The 14378-nt window shown below is 36.4% G+C and overlaps 1 long non-coding RNA gene across 1 annotated transcript; it reads right to left on the reverse strand.

Moving 5' to 3' along the window:
- Nucleotides 1-12629: 12629 nt before the first annotated feature.
- LOC104106919 (uncharacterized) lies at nucleotides 12630-14170 on the reverse strand. Its single transcript, XR_011411366.1, has 3 exons — nucleotides 14052-14170; nucleotides 13788-13913; nucleotides 12630-12939 (listed from the first exon to the last, which is right to left on the reverse strand). It is a non-coding gene; the product is annotated as an uncharacterized lncRNA (long non-coding RNA).
- Nucleotides 14171-14378: the final 208 nt, after the last annotated feature.

Genomic DNA, 14378 nt, shown 5'->3' on the forward strand with positions numbered 1-14378 from the left:
GTTGCTTTGCGCAGTCTCGAAAAAATGTGAATATATCACTATTCCGATATCGTATCGACAAACGGTTAAATGCGTTAGAACCTAGACTTGTATATGTTCAATTTTGTAGGTAGATCATCCCCTTATTCCATGTATATTTAAAGAAAAGCTCAGCTACATTTGACCTAAGTTTCAACAAATTTATGAATGTAACTTGTGATGACCATTTCCAACTTTCGTTCTACAACTCGCTTGACTGCAAAACATAACACACTGCTACCATAACACTAAAATAACTCATAAAATAATCTCCTTATAATGTTAAAGACCCTGGTCTCACCCCAAAAGTACATGTTATAACATTTCCGACTTGTCGACTTTAGACGAAACTTATTTTCTTCAATTCGTTTAGCTTCTAAACCTTCCAACCCTCTTAGTACTTGGTATTCATGATCTTAAATATTTGTAACCTCCACGTTATCATGATTAACTAACTTCGTAAACTTTTCAAAGAAGATTTCATTTTTGAGCTTACATCAATTGACTTGCGACGTACTCTTGTGTACGAATACATGGCGTGTAACATCCAGGTATTCTGATTGTGTTATTAAGAGTTGTGTCTGCAAGGCAGTAGAATTCAAGGTATACATGTTTGACATTCGTAGACCTCAAAGTCACCATCTTACTGCATTATGCTACTATTAAATTGTAATTCAAAACAGTATTGTGTATAGAAATTCTAGTGTATTTTAGAAGTGCCTATGACTTCATAGGGCCAATTTTAGGAAATGTATAACTATTGGCCTTGCGGCTACATATGTCATTTAGTGGTTTATAATCAATGATTAAATAGTTCAATTCTATTATTAATTCAGCATGTGTTAGGCTTACCTAGTCTTAGAGCCTAGGTGCCTTCACAACATCCTAAGGTGCAAAATTAGGGTAGTGACAAGTTGGTATCAAAACTCTAGGTTCATAGGTGTTACAAAACTCTAGGTTGATAGGTGTTGAAAATCGGTACGGAGACATTTGTATTTATCTTCGTGATGCTACAAAACTTTTAGGAAGCACTCATTTCATTCTTTATCATGCGACATTGATTCATCTTGAAGCATTTATCTTATATCCCTTTACATCCACTCATATATGATGTTGCACTCTCAGTATCAACTATGCTCTGACGGTTTGTAATGCTGCGAATAGGCTACGAGGGGCCTATAGATGCGCGATCATTGTCTCGAGGTATTTTCCAAACTAAGGACGCAGACTTATTAGTGGATATTCAGTTCTTCAAGTGTACGATGCAAGTGGTTCGTGTATCTGATTGGTGTTGTACGAGCTTATGAAGGTTGGTAATGTGGATCATCGGTTGTTGTTCCTTATGACTTCGCGCCAAGTGGGTGAGTCTACTATCGATGACCATATTACATGGGAAAGTGTCATGTCAGTCTTGGGTCTGAGGTATATATGCAGGGTTGAGGGGTTCCTCGAAATAGTACATGACTAAGATTTGAGATTTTCATGGGATAGTGGTGGACCTTGTAGTATACCTGTATCATTTATAAATCAACATTCCAGTAGCGGATAGGTTAAAGAAACATATTCAGATTCATAGAAGGTCTCTTTAGAGTGGGTATCTCGATTGCAGCATTATTGGGTGCCCTAGAAGAAATACAATAGTTTATGTGCTTTTGAACGACGTGGTTCATGCTAGGGTATTCCGTAGCGAGCTTTGATTAATGTCACTATGTACCGACAAGGGAAAGTCTTGACCTGAAGAAAAGTCGATGAGTATTAGAACAAAATGGTTAGCTCGGTGGTGTTGGGTCAGAATAGCAACAAAGGTAACTGGTCTTTTGGTTTGGTAATGCTTCCCCAGCATTCTGTGGCAATACTCTTGGGTTTGATGGATGGCGTGACTTCATTGAGTTGGGGAAGTTCAGCTTTGATGGCCTGGTGATGTACGGATTGGCCTCGAAGATTTCTTGGTAGTGTCGACCACAGCTTGAGCTAGATGTCAACTACCAGCATAAGGAATGTGTTGCGTGTTATGATTTTTGCATGTATATGGTAAATAGTTCTAGACAGCATGGATGATTTTAGATGTTTAGAAGAATGCTAGCACTATTTGATACCACCTAAGAAGGGCGCGCACTCCAGAAGGCGCACTGTGTTTTGACTTGCGGAAGCCTGACTGGTGTTACGGTAATTCCCTGGTTGATCGACTGCTGATATCCAGATTTTTCTTTGTGGAACGAAAGAATTATAGAAGTACTTTTCGTGGGCTGACCGTATGTGAGAAATGTGTCAGTTATTTGAGTAGTGTAGTTGTGATCAGATATGGAGATTCTAGTATTCTAGGGATTTGATGACTAAGAGGGTTCTCGAGGCAGATTGTTCTGTGGTTGTGAATGGTGAAGGTATGTTAAAAGGTTATCAACTAATGGTATGTACTATGGTTATATTATTGTGGGCTTTTTTGAGGCTATGTACCAACTTCGAAAGTATCAGTATTGATTTGGAGGCTACTAGTAGGTCTAATAAAGATGTGTGCTCTAAATCGGGTCAAATTTATCTACTCAGCACAGTTATTGTGGAGGGATACATTATCGATTAAGGTGGATCACATTCGTGTTCTGATATGCCACATGTGTTACTCTCTTGTGATGTGATGATTTGTGATATGTTGGTTACCTACACACCGATGCGGTTATGTTTGGGCTTTGTAGAAAACATCGAGCGAGATTGCTCTTGGGGTATTGAATGGTTGATTGTGCCTTGGTTAATGTCTTCTTGTTTTTGGTATATAGTGATATCCATATCTCTATAGTTATGGTCACGCGCTTCATTTGTTTGATGTTGATATACTTATGGTCGTTGATTGTGAGTATCATTGCGCGACGTATTATAGGCGGACATGTGTCGCATTGGGTCATGCATCACAGTGGCGTTATGCTAGGATATGATTCTTTGTGCTTAGTTCGTGTGTTATTTCCCTTGTGTACTGGATTGATAGCATTGCGCTTCATGGTGGTATCTGTTGAGCTGGCGGGATGGTTTCTTCATATCCATTCTCTTTCCATTATTATGTATATTTGAGTTATAGTTTGTTGGTGCGCGGATTGCATAGTATGTGGCTCCTAAGTAGGATTTGTGTGACAGGTCGGTCGAGCAGCTTGTATTGGATGAGGTGAGGTTTTTGGCCTGATGAGTGACATCAGATTTGATTAAGGTGTGTTTGCAAGAATTGCGTCACTAGTCAGCTTAGATTTTTGGCTATGATTCTTACCGGGCAAGAGAGCTCCGCGACTTGTCAATTTGATAGGTGGTTATGAGTTTCTATAAGTTTCTTTCATCATTGGCAGTGTACGAAGGTTCAGAACAAGGTTTTAGTTGATATGAGGTTTGTTACTAGTGTCGGGTTGGTTATCAAGCAGCTATTGCAGTCGGAAGTTATGGCTATGAGTATTTGAGTTATGTGCTATATCATTTGATGATGTCTTGAGATATAGTTATGGATTGATACAGCTTGTTCAGAGTTAACAAGTGCATAGATGCAAGAATTGGGTCATACAATGAGTTTCAGATGTTGGGGATTTTGGTTTTAAGGTTTATGGACTAAGGTTGAAGTAAGGATCCTCTGTTAGGTGGTGTTGTCGAGCCTATATGGATTAGGGTGGCATGGGATCTCCCATGGTTATATGTATGGTGAGGTTATATGGCAATTTGATGGCTTTGGAACGACTCTTGGCACGTTCGAGGACGAATGTATGTTTAAGTGGGGGAGAATGTAATGACCAGACCGATCGTTTTGAGCTTTAGCATTCCATTTGGTAGTTTGAGACTTTAAGTAGCTTCATATTATGTATTATCACTTGCGTGTATGGTTGGTTTCGGTTTTCGAGCAGTTCGAGATTGATTGGGAAGAATGATTCTCGTTTTAGAAGATTTAAGTTGGAAGAATTGACCAAGGTTTGACTTTTGGGTAAACGAACTCGGAATTAGGTTTCAATTATTCCAATAAGTTTTTATGATAATTTTTGAAATGTCCACAAAGTTTGGGTAAATTCCGAAGAGTTTTGGATAAGTTTGGGTTGTATGGTGATTGTTTTCGGTTTCAACGTCGATTTGAGCATAAAGGTTACCATATTGAGCAAACGACCTTGGATTAGTTTTTCGACAAAACCATTATATATGTATTGTAATTTTGGAACCATAGCAACTAAAATCATCAAGTTTTGACATCGTATAAGGAATTTATGGTCATTTTATTAAGAATTGGGTTTCTAGATTTTTAAGATTAACTACGAAATTGTCATTGAATTCGTATCTAAAAATCTACACTATTTTCAAATATTGAAACCAATGTATCTCCTTCATTATAAGGTCAAATGGAGTGATTCAAACGCCTAACCTAAATGAAATATCACGTTGAATCCAATGGAGGAATCAAAAGCGAGTTTCGAATTTAATGTTGTTGGCACAAGAAAGAGGCAGAACAACATGGCGTTTTTGGCTATTAATGTTGTTGGAGTTGTTCTCATCTTTAAAGTTTGGAATTGGGAGAATTCAAGGATGTTCTTCAAGTTTCTTCCATAGGGTAGGGTAAGGTCTAAATCATAACCTAAGTATTTTCCTTTGATTCATTCACTTGGCTTAAGCTTTAATCCATGATTAATTGAAAACTCATTTAATTCTTTAAATCAAGACCTAGGGTTATGTCCTAAATTTTAAAAATTGAAAATAAGTTAGAGGTGTTTATTTCGCAATACTTTTTGGGGTTTTCTTCTCCTATATTAGGTGAACAACATACTTGAATTTGGCGAGTTTTGGAGGAATATTTAGGGAGATATGGGACCCAACTAGTGTGGGTTGGACGCTTGGGTTATGAACACCCAAGAGCGATGTTTTGGCGAATTTGTTGAGCTATCATACTCTGATTGAGTCGGTTTTGTTCGTGTGAGCTTGTATTGGTCCGGGCTTCGCTTGGGTAAGCTTTGATTCTAAGTCCAAGGTGGGCCCAGCATTGGCTATTGTTGAATTGTTTTGAAATATGTAAAGATAATAGCTATATTTATTGTAATTGGTTTCTTTTGCATTGTTTGATGTTATTAAGTCATTTTTGGTTATATTTAATCCATGTGGAGGAAAATTTTAAGGGAAAAGCTATTGTGTGGGGCAATCTACCCCTTAGGATTGGTATTGATTGATACATTTGTGCTATGTGAAAGTCGTATACGCAAGTTGACGAATGGGTACACGGGTTATCCGTGGTATTTGGCTAGTTTAGACTACTTAGACTATTTTCCATGCTTTAGTTGAAATGCAAAATGATGTTCTAAATTCTCTTAGTTAATTTATTCTTGTTCGTGTAATTAGACTATTCGCACATGCCTTAATTGACTTGTTTAAAACTTGTTCTACATCCTACTCGATAAATTTCTCTCATGCCTAAATTGAATTTGATATCTCTTTTATTGTTACATGCTATCTCTTCATTGTTAATTATCATCATTTGAAGTTATTGTTCGTGTTATCCCCTTCATTCTTGATTATCATTACTTGAAGTTATTATTCATGTTATCTCAATCCTTGTTGATTTCCACTATTTGAAGCCATTCTTATACGTTATCTCTTCCGTTGTGAGCCATTCATATTTAATAGTGTTGTTATACATTATCTTATTGTTGAGTTGTTGGTGTTGAGGTTGTGTAGGCCGTTATCATGTTGAGGTGAAATTGTTATTGTTGAATGATCTTCCTTGTTGGGATTTTTACATTCATTGTGGTTGTTGATATTCTTTTACCCCTTATGGTGGAGCGATTGGCTATTATTGTGGAAACATTCATATTGTTGATTATTGGCAAATTGTGATATATGGGCGCTTGTGGTGCGAGCTATTATTCTGATGTGATATTTACTGGCATATGGAGATATAAGGCTTGAGGTTAATGTGCATGCAGTAGTATAAGGTGGGACTTATGTGCGTGTTGCTTGTAGGAGAACTACGTAAAGCCACGCGGCATCATAAGGTGGGTAAAAGTGCGTGTAGCTATTTTCGGGAAAACTATTTTCAAAACCTATTTCAAATGTAAGGCTCACGCGGCGGTATAAGGAAAGATTTTGATTGAAGTTGTAAAATCTGAATACGAGGCGGTACCTCATTGTGATTTTCATTGTACATTCCATGTTGGAACAACTTGTTGATTTGAACGGCCATTGTTCTTCTTTCAATCATTCATTCGCATTCTGATTGTGTTTGGTTATTCGTTGCTATCTTGGTGTTGGAACGATTGTTATTTCTTGTGTGTGTCACACATTCTACGTGATTTGTTGTGTTGCTTTAACATTTTAATATGTGCATCCGTTATAACTTGGTGAATTGATTGTCAATATATATTTAATTGCATGGAGTCACAATATCATATTCTGTTGAGTTGTTGGTAACATAATGTTTTAAATAAAAGAATTATTTACATGCTTTATTCTATGTGCCTCTTAAGATAGAACTCGTTATCTCACTCGGTGCCTTATTATTATTCTAAATGGTTGTCGCACTTTCGCTATAATTAGGTTCTCAAATTATACTCATCATCATGTTAGATGTTTTCCTTACTTACAATTGTTATCATATTTTTCTTTAACAAATTCTATATTTAATTCGTTAATTTATCTTATGTGTTTCTTTGTTTAAAAATAATACTTTTACTCAATTTATTTGATTTCTAAACTAAACCCATCCTATACTCTATTTCGTATAAGTGGTATATTATTTTACTTTAATTGATTTCTAAAACAAACTTATTATTTCATTTGCCACCTTAATTTATTCAAGATTGTTATTATTTTTTATGGTGTTAAAATATAGTTCTTGTTCATTGAAATTGATATTTTTCACGGGTGCAAAGTACATGGTTGCACGTGGGATTTGCCGTGCGAAGGTGATTGTTATTGTGGGCACGAGGTTCTATATGTGTAAGATTTGGAAATTGTGGTTCATGACTTGTGGTTTATAAGGTGTGGTGCCTCGGGGTAATTCTTGTTGTAAGTCCATGCATTGGAAGCGATTTGATTATTTGAGTTGTCATCCTTTTGTTTCCTTTATTTGAGTTCATTTACGTCTCATCGGTGTTCTAATTATGTTATTTCTTTATTACTCATTTACTTCTTGCTGCCATATATGTTTCTATTACTTCATTATTGGTTGTAAATCAATAATTGTTCCATCGTTGGTCTAGCATTGGTGTTCTTTTCATTGTTAGCTTATATATATCTTGAACAAGTTTCTATGTCTAGTAGGTGTCCTGATCTAGCCTCGTTACTACTCTACCGAGGTTAGGCTTTGATACTTACTGGGTACCATTATGGTGTACTCATACTACGTTTCTGCATATTTTTGTCCAAATCCAGGTATTCTGATTGTGTTGTTGAGAGTTGTGTCTGCGCGGCACGAGATTTCAAGCTATACCTGCTTGACGTTCGCAGGCCTCAAAGTCACTATCTTACTTCATTATGCTTTTGTTAAATTGTAATTCAAAGCAGTATTGTGTTTAGAAATTCTAGTGTGTTTTAGTAGTGCTTATGACTTCGTGCTAACGGTTTGGGAAATGTATGATTATTGGACACATGCGGCTATGTATGTCATTTAATGGTTTCTGATAAATGATTAAATAGTTCAATTATGTTATTCAATTAACATGTGTTAGGCTTACCTAGTCTTAGAGACTAGGTGCCATCATGACATTATACGGTGAAAAACTAGGGTCGTGACAAATATGGGTTAACAGAAATCGACTCAATATCATCAAACAATGCAAGGGAATTGAATTGCAATAGATAAAGTTTCAAAAAGACAAAGATCTTTATACTTTTTCCAAAAAAACAACAAACGTCAACTCAGGGTTCGCCCGGTCAAACCCCGGGTCCAATGGTAGATTCCGTCCACCCATAACCTCACGAGTTCATATATGTGATTAGTTTCAAAATGCGAGTCCAAATCGACTCTTAAAACTCAATTTCTTATTTTTCAAAAACATAGCAAAGTTTCACCAATTTCTACTTTGATTCAAATGATTTTGATGTTAAAATCTAAGATATGTTGATGGAATATGATTAGAAATAGATTAGAATCATTTGTCCAAGGTTTGTAGGTGAAAATCCCTTCTCCAAATCACCTCCCACTGAGTCTAGGGTTCAAAAATGTGAGAATGAGTTCAAAACTCCTGTCTGCCAACTTTTTAACAAGCTTCAGGTGTCGCATTTGCGACTGTCATGACCTAACATTTCCCACCGACGGGACCGTGATGGCACCTAACATCTCACTTGGCAGGCAAGCCAACGTTAGAGAATCATTAACCAATTTCTTATTTCCATTCAGTAAAAATTTTTTTTAACTAAGATGGAATGTAATAAGTGCGGAATATCATACAATTTCATTAACTACTTCCACCCGAATCTGATGTCACCATTCACGAGCATTCTAGAATTTACGACAAGTAATAGTCTGAAAGAAATACAACTATCTGAATGAAAGAAAACAGTAGGACATAAAAGATAGACGGGGACTTCAAGGTCTGTGAACGCCGACAGATCTACCTTGAGTCTCCGGACAGCGGACCAGTAGCAAATCTTGATCGATCAACCTGAGCCGGCATCAAAATTTGCACAGAGAGTGCAAATTACATCATCAGTACAACCGACTCTATGTACTGGTAAGTGTCGAGCCTAACCTCGGCGAAGTAGTGATGAGGCTAGGACAAGACACCCACATATAACTTGAACAATATAATCATGTTAGTGGCAACAACAGTAAATAAAGAAATAATGCAGAAATAATACGAAGGGGGACATATCGTGGGGAATACAACATAAAGAGTAAGAATAATGAAAAGACAGAATTAAACAGAAAATCCTTAAATAAATTGAGCAATTAAAATAGCAAAGGAAAACTGCACGGCATCACCCTTCGAGCTTTTAATCTCAACCTCACCAAGTAACAAATAAGACTGCACGGCATCACCCTTCGTGCTTTTACTCTCTTCCTCACAATATAAATAATTCATGCACGACATCACCCTTCGTGCTTTACACTCTCCTCACAATATAATTAAATAATGCACGGCATCACCCTTCGTGATTTACACTCTTCCTCACAATAAAATTAAATTATGTACGACATCACCCTTTGTGCTTTACACTCTTCCTCACAATTCACATAATCAATAACAACGGATAAAGATAATTTTTACAAGAAATCAATATTTCATAAATGATTAATTCCACAATTTAACATCTCGACCTCGAATTAATATTAACAATATTATCGACCTTGGTGGAACCGGATACAAGTTTCCCAACATTTCAACAACAACAATAAGCATGGATAACCAGATTTAAGACTACAAATTTGCAAGAAATGAAATTTCACTCGCATGCTATGACTCGAACACAATGTATAGATGTTCGTCACCTCAACTATACGTCGTATTCAACAACAAAACACGTAGCAAATATTCACACAATACCTATTCCCTCAAGCCAAAGTTTGACACAACACTTACCTCGCTTTGAAGGCCACTTAATTCTTAATCACAGCTTTTCCTTTGGAATTCACCTCTAAACCACTCGTATCTATTCAAAAATGACTCATTAATATCAAATATTGCTAGAGGAATCAATTATATTTCATAAATTAAATTTTTTCAAATTTTTCTTCCAAAAAGTCAAAAAATCGACCCCGGGCCCGCTTGGTCAAAACCCGAGGTTCGGACCAAATTCCATTTACCCATTCACCCCGAGTCCGAATATATAATTGGTTTTGGAATCCGACCTGAAATTGAGATCTAAATCCCCAAATTTCCGAAATTCCTAGTTTCTACCCAAAACCCCTTATTCTACCATGAAAACCTTAGACTTTTGGTTGAAATCTAGTGAAATGTAGTGAAAGATTGAAAGAAACCAGTTTAGAATCAATTACCTATGATTTGGGGAAGAGATGGTCTCTGGAAAATCGCCTCTTGTATTTTAGGTCTTGAAAATTTGGGAAATGAATAAAAATTCCCGTCCAAAAGTCATTTTGTTCAACTGCAGACGTCGCATTTGCGACTTGGGCTACGCAAATGCGAAGCTCGAAATTGCGAAGAGGCTATTGCAATTGCAAAGCCTTCGCAATCCTGGTACCCTTCGCAAATGCGAGGAAAGTGTCACAATTGCGATCACTGACCACGCAAAGGTTGACAAAATATCGCATTTGCGATCTATATCCCTCCCAAACTCCCTTCGCAAATGCGAAGAAAAGTTCGAAATTGTGAACACCAACTGGCCCAGCTTCTCTTCGCATTTGCGATGAGAAGCTCGCAAATACGACCTCAACAGTGATCGCAAATGACAACCCTGACCTCGCATTTGCGAGGTCTAAGGCCTGCAACACAGCTGAAGCACACCAGCTATTTTTCTAAGCCCAAATCACTCCGTAGCCTATCCAAAACTCACCCGAGCCCTCGAGGCTCCAAACCAAACATGCACGCAAGTCTAAAAATATCATACGAACTTGCTCGCGCGATCAAATCGCCAGAACTACGAATTTAGTACCAAATCAAATGGAATTCTCAAGAAACCTTTAAAATTTTTATTTTTTCAACTAGACGTCCAAATCACATCAAATCAACTCCGTTTCTCACCAAATTTCACAGACAATTCTTAATATCATAAGGAACCTCTACCGGGCTCCGGAACCAAAATACGTACCCGATACTAACAATGCCAGATATCAATCAATTCTTAAAAATAAATAATTTCCAAACTTTTACTTTTCATCAAAAATTCATAACGTAAGCTAGGGACCTCCAAATTTGATTCCGGACATAAGCCCAGGTCCCATAATTTGATACGGACCCACCGGGACCGTCAAAGCACGGATCTAGGCCCGTTTATATAAATTATTGACTGAAGTCAAATAAAATCAACTTTGAAGGTAAAAATTCTTATTTTCATTAGTTTTCAACATAAAAGCTTTCGGGAAACCTACCCGAACTGCGCACGCAAATCGAGGAGGATAAAAATGAGATTTTAAGGCTTAAGAGCGCCGATTCGAGTTCTAAAACATAAGATGACCTTTTGGGTCATCACAACGACACAGGGTTTGCATTTGCGAACCCTCGCAATTGTGGACTAGGGCTCGCATTTGCGAACCTTGACATGCTCAACATGCATCGCAATTGCAATAAAGCCTTCACAATTGCGTATTGGGGAACATCGCAAAGTCGGGCAAATTGTTCACAATTGCAAACATGACCAAATTCGGCTAGCTTCGCAAATGCGAAGGTGAGATCACATTTTCGACAATTGCCCATCACCTATCACCTTCGCAAATGCGAGCCTCGTGTTCCCATTTGCGACACCATAGCACTAGACATCAGTTTTTGCAAATTTTCAGTCCAAAATACTTTTGGAACGTGTCCGAAACTTATCCGAGCCATTGGGGCTCCAAACTAAACATACACACAAGTCGAAAAATATCATACAAACTCGCTCGCGCGATCAAAACATAAAAATAACATCTAAAACTACGAATCGAACACTAAAACGCATGATTTTCCAAGAAAAGTTTAAGAACTTCTAGAATTACAAGTAAGCGTCTGAAACCTATCAAATCAGCCTCAAACGACACCAAATTTTGCAGACAAGTTCTACATGCCATAACGTACTTATTCCAAATCTCAAAATCAAATTTCGAGCTCTATAGCTAAAAGTCAACCTACAGTCAAACTTTTTAACTTTAAATTGCTAAATTTCGGCAAGTCAATACAAATCAACCTACGGACTTTCAAAATCAATTCCGGGCATACGACCGAGTCCGAAATTACGATACGAAGCTATCGGAGTCATAAAAACACAGTTCCTGGGTCGTTTTCACAAAAGTCAAAGTTTGGTCAATAATTTTAAATTTAAACTTCTAAGTCAAGATTCAAGGGTCCAATTAAAACCGAAAGCTTCCCAGAACGAAACTAATCAGCCCCGCAAGTCATAAAAGCATAAATACACATGTGTGACAAATCGGACGTTAAACATCATTATACATGTGTTATCTTTATATTAGACTCTGATTGTCTTCTTCTGCGCTTGTCACTACGTTCAGCCCAAGGTTAGTTCTGTTACTTATTGAGTACATGGTCGGTTGTACTCATACTACACTCTGCGCTTCGTGTGCAGATCCAGGTACATCTGGACGTGGTGATTGCTAGATCTGTGCTAGTACCTGTTTGGAGATTTCAAGGTAGTTGCTATGACGTCCGCGGACCTTGACTCTCTTTTCCTTATTTTCTTCAGTACTGTTCTATTACTCAGACGGTTGTACTAGGGAGCTTGTTTATGTTTTGATACTCAATAGTGCTCATGTACTCGTTGACACCATATTTTGGGGTGGTTGTAGTAGTATTTATGTTATTTGTAGCAGATATTTATGATATTTCCATTGTTTAGTTTATTAAACAATGTTTATTAAAATGTCTAATTGCTATGCGATTGTCTTGCCTAGCAAGTGTGTTAGACGCCATCACCACGGGTTGAGATTTTTGGTCGTGACAATTTTATATAAATCTCAAACACACCCAATAGAATATACAACAATCCAATAAAAAACCAACTCAAAATTAGGAGAAATATTTAAAAATACATTACCACATCATAGGTTCTAGAAGTTGATATATCTACATAATCATAATGATTGTTTGCGACCTCAACTTCAGTACAAATCTTATTTTAGTATTTTGTACGAACCTCAATACAAATTTTATTTTAATAATTATGAACCACAGCTGCCCTTGGGGCCGAGAGCGGAACACGTCCAGGAACCAAGGTGACACTTGGGGCCACAAGATGCACCAATACAGTCGTTGTCTGTCAAACAACACCTAGTGTACAAACATCCAAGTTTTTTAGGACGACTAAAATAGAAGGGTCCTGCATACAAAAAACAAGTCTCATAATACTCATACATTTATCAAAGGCGTCACTAATTTGAAAAAAAATGAAGAATAATGTCTAACTCACTTATATTTGTGTGGATTCTATTGTAGTTAATTATTAGAACTTTACGAAATATAGTTTGAAAAGCTGCTAAAGCTTTTTCTTTTTAGGAGATAAATTTACTTTATGAGCGCCACACAAACACAAAAATATTTCAGTTTTCTTGAAAAAACAATGTATTAAGACAATAGCCGTTGTCAGAAAAATATGATCAATACTATGATTTAAAATTATAGATTCCTTTTCACCTTCACTTATTCAAGATGCAAATCGTATACTACATTTAGAAAATTTTATTTAAAAATAGAACATGATACTAACTTAAGAAGCGAAAAGTATAAATTCTTTGCGCACACTAAACTTTGAGAGCTTAAAACTGAAAGTTTATCCCAATATACTTCATATATACGGATACATTTGTGCCAATTATTAATTTCTATACGTCCTATCATTAAATGATATTTATGTTTTTTGACACCTGACACCTTAAATAATTATCACAAATTGATGCTTGGACTAAAAACTGATCAATTAGAACTATAAATAGAGTCACTTACTATAATAACTTTATATGATCGATTAACATATGTATTAATCTTTTGAATGTAGAAAGTAGATCTTTCATGATCATGCTATTAGTATTATGGTAGCTATTATATTAATGTCTAATTGATTAAAGAACAATTTGCTTGTTGTGTCCTATAAAGGAGAAATGTATACTTAAAAAAATGTAATTAATGTAATATAGTACGGGAAAAAATTAAGTTGACCAACAGGCATACCATAACGAGTCGCAACCAGTTGAACAAATTCATCAACTTTTTCGGCGTCAAGGTCTTTTGATACCGGAAGTTGTAAAACATTCAACTCAGTTGACTTGACCTCCTCATTTGCCATAAGTTGTAGAGCTGCCATATTTGTAATAAAGTTTGTGTTAATTATTTTGATATCTAAAAATAATCTCTTTTGATAGTTGGGGTTGAAGTAAGGGGAGAAAGTAGTGTGAGAAAAATCCGAACATTTATATATAATAAAATTATACTAACCAAATGTATAAAGTAAGAAGGCTGGAACCAAACAAAACATTGTTGGAGAACTCTTTCCACCCATTATGATCAATGAAGAAAAACCACGATTATGAAAAAGAAGTTGCAACAATTGTATTGCCTTCGTGATAAATTTATAGGAAGAGTAACAAGCTTTTCTTTCCTTGTTGTAAAAGAGGGAGTAGTTAATTGAGTCGGATAAAAATGATATTAGTATTATTAAATACAAATTATTGGTTTTGATTGAGCAAGACAAAAGTGACATTTCAACTAACATATACAAATTATTGGTTTTGAAAAACTTTCATGGAAAATGACATTCTTGTA

This window comes from Nicotiana tomentosiformis, chromosome 9 (assembly GCF_000390325.3).
Source record: "Nicotiana tomentosiformis chromosome 9, ASM39032v3, whole genome shotgun sequence".
In the NCBI taxonomy this organism is placed as follows: domain Eukaryota; kingdom Viridiplantae; phylum Streptophyta; class Magnoliopsida; order Solanales; family Solanaceae; genus Nicotiana; species Nicotiana tomentosiformis.